This window comes from Dendrobates tinctorius, unplaced genomic scaffold (genome assembly GCF_039654945.1).
Source record: "Dendrobates tinctorius isolate UK_male_01 unplaced genomic scaffold, ASM3965494v1 ptg000165l, whole genome shotgun sequence".
NCBI classification, from domain to species: domain Eukaryota; kingdom Metazoa; phylum Chordata; class Amphibia; order Anura; family Dendrobatidae; genus Dendrobates; species Dendrobates tinctorius.
Window position 1 is genome coordinate 20614207 of NW_027361832.1, and position 12798 is coordinate 20627004.

Consider the following 12798-nt stretch of genomic DNA (forward strand, 5'->3'; position numbering starts at 1 on the left):
TCTAACATCACTAGACAGTGGTCGTATCCTTGGTGTGCCGGCCCAATGGTCAAATAGTCCATGGTTAACAGCTCCAGGGGTGCTGAGGTCACTATCGTTTGGGTAGGAGCTCTTTGTTATGGAGATTTGGCCAACTCAAAGGCCTGACAGAGTCTACAAGCCTCCTCAACCGCTGCTCTTAGCCGAGGATGGTAGACAAACCGCTGAAGCCACTGGAAGTGAACCCCCTTTTCGTGAGCTTCATTGGCCACGGTAGACAGCACCGTCTCTGGAATCACCACCTGCCAGGAGGCTCCCAACTCCTTCTGTAGTTGAACCTTCCGATATAACAGCCCATTTCTCATCTGGAGGTGCTTCCACTGCCGGAGTATTTTCAATGCTTCTGGAGTCAGAGCACTCCGCTGTTCCTGACTAGGCAGCTTCTTCAGTGTCACCCATTGTCTAAACAGCGCAAGTTCACGATCTTCCTGCTGCAACAGGACCCACTTATCCCGAAATCTTCCCAACACTCCTTCATGATGGGGGGTCCGTATTTGGTCCAGCGTGGCCGCCACCGTCCCAGCGGTCTTTCGGAACAAGGGAACCTCCTCACCCTCCAGCATCTCATCTTTACTCCTTCCAGGTGGCGCATGTTTGCTCTGGATAGGGCGTCTGCATGGGTGTTCTCTGCCCCCTTTTTCTAAGCGATTCTGTATCGGAACTTCGCCATCCGAGCAACCCAGCATTGTTCCAGGGCGCCTAATTTGGCATTGTCCAGATGTGCTAACGGGTTGTTATCAGTGCGCATCAGCACCTCCGAGCCGGACAGGTATTCTGCGAATCTATCCATCATGGCCCACACCAAAGCCAGCAACTCCAGCTTGCAGGAACTGTAGTTGTCCGGGTTGCGCTCAGAATCGTGAAGGGACCGACTAGCATAGGCAATCACCCTCTGTTTCCCGTCCTGCACCTGTGACAACACAGCCCCAAGTCCGTGCAAGCTTCCGTCAGTGTGGAGAATGAATGGTATAGAGAAGTCCGCATAAGCCATTACCGTAGCTTCGGTCAGTGCCTTCTTTAAGTCACAGAACACCTTCTCCTGCCTTTCCTCCCAACGGATGCATCGACCCTTGGCATTTGGGGGCACCCCCTTCAGGAGTTCGATTAAAGGTTACACCACCCCGGCAAAGTTCTTCACGAAGTGACGATAGTACCCCATCAGTCCTAGGAACGCTCGGACATCTTTTACGATCTCTGGGGTCGGCCAATCTCAAATCACCGCAATTTTGTCCTGTTACGGCTTCACTCCCTCAGCAGAAACAACATGACCTAGGTACTTGATCTGGGTCCGAAACAAGTGACATTTCTGGGGTTTCACCTTCAGCCCATACTTCTGCAAACGGCTCAGCACTTTCTCTAGTCTCTGCAGATGGTCTTCAAACGAGGCAGCATATACTTTGATGTCATCCAGGTAGATGAGTGTGGCCTCAAAGTTCAAATCACCTAGACACCTCTCTATCAGTCGGAACGTACTGGGGGCATTGGCCAGGCCAAATGGCATCCTGTTGAATTCAAAGAGGCCCATACGAAGTATAAAGGCCGTCTTCGCCCGGTTCTTTTCTGACATGGGCACCTACCAGGAGCCACTGTCGAGATCCAGCGTCAAGAAGAATTTGGTTTTCCCCAACGCACACAGAGATTCCTCAGTCAGGGGTAAAGGGTATGAGTCCATCACAATGCAGGCATTGATTTTGCAGTAATCCACACAGAACCTCAGTGTCCCGTCCTTCTTCCGCACCAGCACAATAAGAGCTGCCCATGGGCTCTGAATTTCTCCAATGACGCCTGCCTGTAGCATCTGACCGAGCATCTCTATCGCTTCCCGATATAACTGAGGGGGAATCTGCCAGTAACGCTCTCGAATGGGTGCTGTATCCTCCTTGTTGGTATCTCGTGGGTGATCGCCGTGGTGCAGCCGAAGTCATCCTCACGATTCGCAAAAATGGATTGGTATCGTCCCCGTTAAGGCTTCCACTTGTTGTACCTGGGTGGGTGTGAGTTCAGACAGTTCAGCGCGCATCTGTTCCAGTATGTGCCGACCCTCTTAGATGTATTGAGGTTCGGCTGTCGGAGAAGCTGTGACTTATCAACCACAGGACTTCTGGATTCACCGCCAACTGTATGACCTGGGGCGGAATGACTTCTTCGGGCATGCCCACTACCCGCGCCACTTCACCCATGTGGAACAACAATCTCTTGGTCTGTCAAATTTACACAGCGTACAAGCAATGTCCCTTCTCGTACGACGGACAGTTTTCGGGCCACTAAGAGTCCTGCAGGCAGTTGTTCCATTACCGAGGATTCCAATTCTACTTCCACCCCTTTCAGAGGGGCATGTGCTCGGATGGGCAGGGTCAGTACGGTCTGGCCTGGTGGTAGGGTGAGTTGAGTGGAGGCCGGCACAATCACTTTTCCAAATGTTTCCCCCTGACTGGAGATCTCCTGCACCCGACTTGTACTGATTAACTGTTTAAACACCTGTCGCTGAGGGGTGTGCAGACTCCACTGTTTTAAAGACAAGTGAGAAGGCTCATCGCTCAGCAGTTTTCTGAACTCTTTCAGGATATCCATTCCCAGGGTGACAATATGACCATGGCCGGCTTCCCCCAGGGTCAGCATAACACCCCTCCATCCAAGATCCTTCCCGTACAAGCAGGCCTGCATCCACACCACCCCTGCGACCGGAATGGGCAGGTGATTTGTCACAGTCAGTTTTACTACTGGGCCCCACTGAGGCCTGAGAGTCTCTGGGAAGTGTCGGCGGAAATATGCTTCGGGCATCGTGGTCACTTGAGACCCAGTATCAACCATGCAACACACGGCCCGACCATCGGGCATGTAGACGCCAGATTTGTGGGACTTTCACTACTCATTCCTTTTCATTCTGGCTCCAGGCGACGGCCCCAAGGCTCGGAGCCCTATTGTTTAACGGGTGGCATGGCCGAGGCCCGGCCCGTCGCGGATATTCCCTAGCCATATCTCCTACTTCTCCACAGTTATAACAATTGAAGGACCTCTGGTGGCGGAACCTTCGGACCTCGTTATGGACATCTGCTTCGCCTTGGCTCCCAGCGGTGCACTGGCTGGCTTCAACTTTCTCCTTCACCTGAGACAGTTCCCCTTGAGTGTTCAACAGCTCATTTCTCATCTCTTCAACCCATTGGGGTACAGCAACTGACTGCACTGCTGCTTCACCACTCTGGACCTTCCCTAGCAGGACCGTCACCCCCTGCTCCTGTTAACGTGAGCTGGCCTCTCTCCCTGTCAGCAAAAGTGATACGAGGGTCTGCCCGCACCTACTCTCTCAGGGTCTGCTTGGCCAGGGAGTCCCGCAGGCCAGTCACTAACAAGCCATGCAACATGACATCTGTTGTCCCTATCCCCATCCTGTCCTTTCTAACAATGGCGTAACTCTTGCAGAGCATTCATATATTGCGTAACCATCTCCCCCTCTCTTTGCATTCATCTAAACAGGCGAGTCCTAAGTTCTCCTATGTCAGTGGGGTCCCCATGGGTCGCCTCTAAGATTAAGAGCACTTTAGCAAACTTATCACGGTCTCGGGGAGTACGCAGCATCACGGAGTCTCAGGCCTCTCCATCCAAAGTCATAATGGCCACCTCGGCCTCAAGCGTGTGGGTCATAGGGTGCATTCTCATCATACCCCTCATGCATTCCGTCCAAGTCCACAACATACTATTGGACCCCATAAATTTCAGCAAGTTACTCAGCATGGCCCCCAGGGAGATACCCAGCTGCCTGTTCTGCCGCCTCCATGCTATTAGACTGCATCCTGCTGACTACGCCAAAATGTAAAGGGAGAGATTCGTTGGATGCAGTGAAGAGACAGATGCAGAGAAAGGGTTAACAGGATTTACTAGAACAAGTTATTATACAAGGAATACTCCATGCAGGGAGATGAGATCAGTAACGGCAACAACGAGAATAGCACACAAACACAATGATTGAGAAAAAGGTATACAAAAAAAAGGCAACTTAGCTCTTGCAGTTCTTTTTGGGAAAGGCTGGAATATCTCCCAACAGCATCGCAGATCATGGAAAATGTTTCTGGCTCTGTTACGGAGGAATGAAAAACATCGTCTCCCGATGGTGCAGATGTATCCGGTCTCGCTTGGCTTGGGTGCGCTGGAACGTGGAATCAGTCCTTTATGTAGATTCTTCTGGAATGGCGCCGAACACGAACCGTGGGAATGCTCGCAGACCGCGGCAGTGTGCGGTCCCCTGAAGTAGTCTCTAGGAACGGAACAAGTCAGCTTATCTGAAACTGCTTTTGGGAAGGAGCTGTCCAGCAAGGAATGGTCCAAAGACAGCTCGGTAGTGACACAGTCAATTTGAAAGTCAAAACGCTGGGAAATGGATGACGTGGAGTTAGCAGTCAGAGCAGTGGGGAAGGAGTCAACCTTCTCCTTGTTCTCCTGTTGCTTTCCCGCCAAGTCTCCCTCATTCCCACGCCCCCTGCAGTCCAGTCCGAAGGTCCTCCCCTCCCTGAAGAACCTTCCCTCGGCAACAGTGATGACAGTCCCGATAGTGCCGGCCCCAAAGTGCACCGGAAACCACTGACTCTGTCTCGGTTCATCTTCTTACAGACACAAAACACTTGTTGAGAGTACCCGGAATTGGTCGAAGCTTTCAAATACATACTGGGTGTATTCAAGGGGAGTGAGTGTATTGATCCATCATAATGTTCCTCTCAATTGCCAGTTGGTTAAAATTGATAAAGAAGGGAGATACATTTGTATTATGGGAAAATTAATAATATGGACTGTACAGGGTGGGCCATTTATATGGATACCTAAATAAAATGGGAATGGTTGGTGATATCAACTTCCTGTTGGTGGCACATTAGTATATGGGAGGAGGGAAACTTTTCAAGATGGGTGGTGACCATGGTGGCCATTTTGAAGTCGGCCATTTGGATCCAACTTTATTTTTTTCAATGGTAAGAGGGTCATATGACACAACACACTTATTGAAAATTTCACAAGAAAAACAATGGTGTGCTTGGTTTTAACATATCTTTTTTCTTTCATGAGTTATTTACAAGTTATGACCACTTATAAAATGTGTTCAAAGTGCTGCCCATTGTGTTGGATTGTCAATGCAACCCTCTTTTCCCACTCTTGACACCCTTATAGCAACACAGCAGAAGAAATGCTACAGGCTTCCAGTATCCATTGTTCCAGATGCTGCACATTTCGTATCTTCACAGAATAGACAATTGCCTTCAGATGACCCCAAAGATAAAAGTCTAAGGGGGTCAAATCAGGAGACCTTGGTGGCCATTCAACTGGCTCACGATGACCAATCCACTTTCCAGGAAACTGTTCATGTAGGAATGCTCAGACCTGACACCAAAAATTGATGGTATGGTGTGGTAAGTGGGGTACAAAGATAGTGGGGCCATTCTTCATCAATGGAAACCTCAATGCCACTGGAAATCTGAAATTGCTACATTGTGATGTGTTGCCCTCTTTATGCACTGAAGATGGCACGTTCCCTGAGTTTTTCCAGCAAGATGGAGCACCACCACATTATGGGGGTCAAGTCCGAGCATTCCTACAAGGAATCTGACCCCCTTAGCCTAGCATTTCTTCTGTGGTGTTGCTATCAGTGTGTCAAGAATGGGAGAAGAGGGTTGCATTGACAATCCAACACAGTGGGCAGCACTTTGAACACATTTTATAAGTGGTCATAAACTTGTAAATAACTCATGAAAGAATAAAGTTACGTTAAAACCAGCATACCATTATTTGTCTTGTGAAATTCTCAATAAGTTTTATGTGTCACATGACCCTCTTCCCATTGGAAAAAATAAAGTTGGATCCAAAATGTTCGGTATTTGGTATTTTATGTACTTGATTGAATAAACTTTATCTATTACTAGCTGAAGAGCCCGGCGTTGCCTGGAGATAGTAACCAACTGTGGTTAGTTATAACAAATTATAATGATTATATTGCACATAAAAACATTTCACATCATATATTCAACACTACAGATTTGCAGCACAAATTAACTAAACGATTACCCAAGTATTGATAGTATTTTATTTTCAACTCATTCAAGATTTTTGGTTTTTCCTTTCGGTGCAAAGATGAACAGATTTTTGGCAGTTCCAACTCTTGAACAGACCATGTAAAGTTGACCATGAGAAAAGCATGGAGATTGCAAATCAATCCCTACTACTTTAAAGGACTGTCCCTGAGCATTGTTAATGGACATTGCAAATAGCAGTTGAACTGGAAACTGGAGGCGTTTAAAATAAAAAAAACAAATCAGATGGAATGAGTGGAATTCTTGGAATTAAAATGTCCTTTCCTTTGGCACATCCTGTTTCTGAGCTGTGTAGCTAACCCTATCCTGTGTGATGTCTGCTGAGCTGTGTACCTAATCCTCTCCTGTGTGATACTTTCTGCTGAGCTGTGTATCTAATCCTATCATGTGTTACTAACTGCTCAGCCATGTATCTAATCCTATCCTGTGTGATACTGACTGCTGAGCCATGTACCTAATCCTATCGTGTGTTACTGACTGCTCAGTCGTGTATCTAATCCTTTCTGTGTGATACTGTGTGCTGAGCTGTGTATCTAATCCTATTCTGTGTGATACTGTCTGCTGAGCCGTGTATCTAATCCTATCCTGTGTGATACTGACTGCTGAGCCGTGTAACTAATCCTATCCTGTGTGATACTGACTGCTGAGCCGTGTACCTAATCCTATCGTGTGTTACTGACTGCTCAGCCGTGTATCTAATCCTATTCTGTGTGATACTGTCTGTTGAGCCGTGTATCTAATCCTATTCTGTGTGACACTGTGTGCTGAGCTGTGTATCTAATCCTATCCTGTGTGATACCGTCTGCTGAGCCATGTATCTAACCCTATCCTGTGTGATACTGACTGCTGAGCCATGTACCTAATCCTACCATGTGTGTTACTGACTGCTCAGCCGTGTATCTAATCCTGTCCTGTGTGATACTGACTGCTGAGCCATGTACCTAATCCTATCGTGTTACTGACTGCTCAGTCATGTATCTAATCCTATTCTGTGTGATACTGTCTGCTGAGCCGTGTATCTAATCCTATCCTGTGTGATACTGACTGCTGAGCCATGTAACTAATCCTATCCTGTGTGATACTGACTGCTGAGCAGTGTATCTAATCTTATCCTGTGTGATACCGTCTGCTGAGCCGTGTATCTAACCCTATCCTGTGTGATACTGACTGCTGAGCCGTGTACCTAATCCTATCATGTGTGTTACTGACTGCTGAGCTGTGTATCTAATCCTATTCTGTGTGATACTGTCTGCTGAGCCGTGTATCTAATCCTATCCTGTGTGATACTGACTGCTGAGCAGTGTATCTAATCTTATCCTGTGTGATACCGTCTGCTGAGCCGTGTATCTAATCATGTCCTGTGTGATACTGACTGCTGAGCCATGTATCTAATCCTATCCTGTGTGATACTGACTGCTGAGCTGTGTATCTAATCCTATCCTGTGTGATACTGACTGGTGAGCCGTGTATCTAATCCTATTCTGTGTGATACTGTCTGTTGAGCAGTGTATCTAATACTATTCTGTGCGATACTGTGTGCTGAGCTGTGTATCTAATCCTATCCTGTGTGATACTGTCTGCTGAGCCGTGTATCTAATCCTATCCTGTGTGATACTGGGCTCCCCCTGCAGTCTGTGTCAGAGGGTGGTCTGTGTTGGCACGGTAATAAATTGTGTTATTTCCAGCTTTACAGAAGGACGATAACACCATAGAAATGATAAGAATAATAGGCCAAATTGTTTGGTGAATTGAAACGCGCGGGGTTAAAATTTCGCCTCACAACATAGCCTATGACGCTTTCGGGGTCCAGACGTGTGACTGTGCAAAATTTTGTGGCTGTAGCTGCAACGGTGCGGATACCAATCCTGGACATACACACATACATACAGTTAGGTCCATATATATTTGGACAGAGAAAACATTTTTCTAATTTTGGTTCTAGACATTACCACAATGAATTTTAAACAAAACAATTCAGATGCAGTTGAAGTTCAGCCTTTCAGCTTTCATTTGAGGGTATCCACATTAAAATTGGATGAAGGGTTTAGGAGTTAAAAAGTTTAAAAACTTTAAAATGTGAGATCTACAGGGAGTGAAAACAGTACACCTCTCCGAACAGTGTCAGGGAGGCTGTGGCGGCTGCTGCATGTAATGTTGATCGTAAACAGATCAAGCAAATGAGAGAATCTATGGATGGAAGGCTTTTGAGTGTCATCGTAAAGAAAGGTGGCTATATTGGTCACTGAATTTTTTTGTTTTGTTTTTGAATGTCAGAAATGTTTATTTCTAAATTTTGTGTTGCTCTATTGGTTCACATGGTGAAAATAAACAAGTGAGATGGGTATATATTTGGTTTTTATTAAGTTGCTTAATAATTCTGCACTGTAAGTTACCTGCACAAACAGATATCCCCCTAAGATAGCCAAATCTAAAAAAAAAACCCACTCCAACTTCCAAAAACATTAAGCTTTGGTATCTATGAGTCTTTTGGGTTGATTGAGAACATAGTTGTTATTCAATAATACAAAGAATCCTCTCAAATATAACTTGCCTAATAATTCTGCACATGGTGTATGTTCATTTCCAGAAGTAACGGAGGGACGGCACAATGCATAGGTGGAAAAAAAAAAAAAAGACTTTCCAGCATTGTAATTTCTGGAGACGTGAACTGTTTAATCAGAGAGACATATTAGGATGCTTGATAGGTCAGTAATTGTTATTTCAGCTATTTATTATTTTCCCAACCATGACTCTCACAATCGTGTTACCATATCAGTATATTTCTAGGGTTCTTTATGTCAAAAATGTGAGATCAGATTATTCAATTAGAATCACCTTCACAGCCGGAGAAGGCTTCTCGGGCACTGAGATGACAGTGATGGGCTGGCAATGTGTTGCGTTTTGTTTCTAAATTAGATAACAATTAAATAACATATCCACCGAACATCAATTTAGTTGTTGGATTGTAGCAGATACAAAGCTTCATTCCAATGTCCGGCTTATTAAGAGCCTCCGTAATGTACTTGTGACGGGCAGGGAACCGCAATGTGCATATTATTGGCAGCTGTCCAATACTGCATCACTGTCGTCTTCATATTCTATTACAACTACTGGATATATAGAAACCCACAATGTACATGAATAACTAAACCTTACTGACATTAAGAATAGAAAACCACATTAGAATTTCATTAGTCATCAGTGAAGACCATTGTCCGTTCGCTTCCAGTAACAGCTTCACTTTTAGCAATATACATGGACATGACGGTATATATACTCACAGCTCGCACGTCTCACGTCTCTCTCTCTTCTTCTATGAACTCTCCGGTCACTACTGATCTTTTTAAATCAACGTACATCAGCGGCAAAGCAACCACACAGTAAGTCAGACTGGTTCTACAAGCCAAACCTACGAGTGATGGAAGTGGGTGGAACACCATGGGATGGATGACTGGGCTGCTGTAATAAAGAGGGATCTGCTCCTTTTATAAGCACAGGTGTCAGATGCTGCTGACGACAGATCATTAGATTGAGGGGAATAAATTATTTGATGTATTTTTTTATGGGTTGCTTTCGATACGGTTTTCAGGAGAACATGAGGGGTAGATGTAAGGTGCGGTTTTCTTTAAGGCACATTTCCATTGCAAAAATCTTACCGAAAAAAAAGCAAAAGAAAAATCACAGAAAAACTTTTTTTTTTAACATAGGAAAAAGGATCCATTGGCTGAATTCTTATAAAAGTTCAGATCTTTATTTCACAAAATTAAAGACATATTGTCCAGACAATTTAAAAGGTAGTACCCATTCTGACGCGTTTCTGCCCTTAGTACTATGACTTATGGCTACAGCCAGAAACGTGTCAGATCGGACACTACATTTTAAAGGGAATCTGTCACCTCATTTTTGGCATATGAGATGCAGCCACCGACATCAGGGGCTTATCTACAGCATTCTGTAATGCTGTAGATAAGCCACCGATGTAACCTGAAAGAGAAGAAAAACGAGTTAGATTATACTCACCGGGGGTGGTCCGGTGCGGGTCCAGCGCCTCCCATCTTCATGCAATGACGTCCTCTTCTTTGCTTCTCCCTTGGCTCCTGCGCAGGCGTATGTTATCTGCCCTATTGAGGTCAGAGTAAAGTACTGCAGTGCGCAGGCGCCGGGAAAGGTCAGTGAGGTCCAGCGCCTGCGCACTGCAGTACTCTGCTCTGCCCTCAATAGGGCAGATAAAGTACGCCTGCGCAGGAGCCGCGGCATAATTAAGGAGGAGGAGGACGTCATCGCTAGAAGATGGGAGGCGCCGGACCGCAACACCCACCGGACCATGCCACCCCGTGAGTATAATCTAACTCGTTTTTCTTATCTTCCAGGTTTCAGGGCTGTAGCTAAGCCTCTGATGGCTGAGGCCGCATCTCATAGCCCAAAAATAAGGTGACAGATTCCCTTTAAATTGTCTAGAAAATCTGTTTTTAATTATGTGAAATAAAGACCTGAACTTTTTTAAGAATTCAACCAATGGATCCTTTTTCCTGTGAATTTTCCAGTGGTCAACGGACTTGGATCCTAGCTATAGTAGTGAGGAGCAAACATTCATATACTACACGGTGGGGCTTATTTGCACTTTTTTGACCATTTTACTTTTTTTTTTTAACATACCGGTATATTAAAAATCATGCAGAAAAATAAAAAAAGTGATGTGCACTGTAGTGCACTCTCTCATTTAAATAAATGGGGAGATTACTACAAGGAGATTTGAAGCATCTTTTATTCCATGTGGATTTTGCCACAGAATCCGCTCCACAAACAAATTAATAGCTCATGATTACCTTACATTAAAGGAGTTATCCAGTCTTCTGGTGAAAGTCTGCGGGCTCTCTATGTGACTGCATACCTCTGAATTTTCACAGCGTGCGGACCGTATGCTGTCAGGAGTCACCAGCATTGCCGGTGAGATCGGCGATCGCATGATTGCAAGTATACTCAATATAAGTTGTAGTGCAGCGCTCACTGCACGGGTTTGGGGAACACTCACTTGGCTGCGATATTCAGGCACACAGGAACGATCTTTCGTTTAAAACAGTCTACGCAGTTTATTATGCCATCATAAACCGCTTAGGGACATGTTATACATCACATGGTCCATAGTATTTGACAGGATATGGCTTTAACTCTCAGTCCCTAAACCCGCCGGACCTCTCTCTCCAGTTACCGGGGGCGACCGTGCGCCAAACAGTTCCTTAACGTTCATGGAACATAACAAGCACCTATTCTGTTGAAGTACCTTACAGGAGCTCCTGCTCCAGATGCCGACTTCTTGTCAGTTCTCTCTTCCAGGGAAGCTGCCTTGCCAGTATCACCGTCCTTGTGACCAGGGAATTCCTGACAGTCCGGACCCTCAGGTCGGTAGCTCCCCCCCAACGCAGGGCCGTCACAGACTCTGCTCACACATGGCCTCTCCGGGTGCTATTCAGGACGTCCTTCCCCCCTGGGACCGTCCAACACACAGGCCTCCAGGTCCAAGACCTCACCATGTGCTCTTCAGGAAGTTAGCAACTTCCAAAACACAGGCCTTCCAGGACCTTGCATTCTGACCACTTAGGTTCAGATACTCCGCCATGTGACCAGACCTCAGTCACATTATATATCCGAAACCACCCCCTATGTAGGCGGTGTATGTGTGGCTAGCCGATCCCGCCCAGCTCTCCGACTAGGCCTATTAGCCCCCTTATAGGTAAATAAACTCATGGAACTACATGCCCCAGTACAACATCATTTTTGGGCTTACAGCGCAGAGGACCTCTGCGAAACATACCGGCCATTTACAATCATGTCGGTCACTGTTTCACCATCACAAATCAAGGAAACGGTTACATGCATATCCTGAGGAGCACATACAGAGCCCCCTAGCTGTAACTGTAACAGGGGTCACTGCATCACAAAGTGAATTGAACAAGGTTGAGCATGTCTAGTTGGAATGTGGCAGGAAGTATGCAAATTGGATACTTGCGGTCATGTGACCGCCTGCTATCCACAGCAATGCCAGTGAATCCTGACAGTGTGCAGTGTACATGCTGTCAGGATTCAGAAGTATGCAGTCACACAGAGAAAGACTTATCAAAAGACCAGGCAACCTCTTTAAGACCAATGTTGGACCATAGACTATCCTAGGAAAAAATAGCTGCATGCCCAAGTTACATCCAATTTTCAGATCGCCTTTGGTCATACATGCCAGTGAGAGCGTGATAAACATTGGATTGCATTCGAATGACATCTGAGTGCAGTCCGATTTTTGCAGCCTCATGGAATAGAGAAGACGAAAACATTTTTTTCGACATATTCTCCTCATTCGAGAAAATCGGATTACATTATGCTGACCCTCTGATCAGAGTTTGATCAGAGAGCCATTTGTATAATCGTCCCAATTCTCTCGGATTAGAGAATCTACGGCCGTCTACACCTGCCCTTAGACTGAGCATATAGAATACATATACAACGGGTAAAAATAGGTATTGAATACATCACCAGTTTTCTAAGTAAATATATTTCTAAAGGTTCTATTCACATGAATTGATCACCAGATGTTGGTAACAACCCATCTATTCCTCGCAGGCCAAGAAATCAAACCATAGATGTCCATAAATTAAGTTATGTGTAATAGTGAGAAATGACACAGGGAGAAAGTATTGAA

General features: G+C 45.7%; 1 protein-coding gene across 5 annotated transcripts in view; it reads right to left on the reverse strand.

The window, feature by feature from the left end:
* Positions 1-12798, reverse strand: part of LOC141053191 (carbonic anhydrase 13-like) — a 77558-nt gene that overhangs the window by 29634 nt on the left and 35126 nt on the right. Inside the window, exon 1 of one of the 5 annotated variants that reach the window (XM_073550570.1) lies at positions 9392-9556. The exons of the other annotated variants lie outside the window; for them this stretch is intronic. The gene's annotated coding sequence lies outside the window, so the exon portion shown is untranslated. Of the gene's footprint in view, positions 1-9391; positions 9557-12798 lie in introns of those variants that run through there. 5 annotated transcript variants of the gene reach the window in all.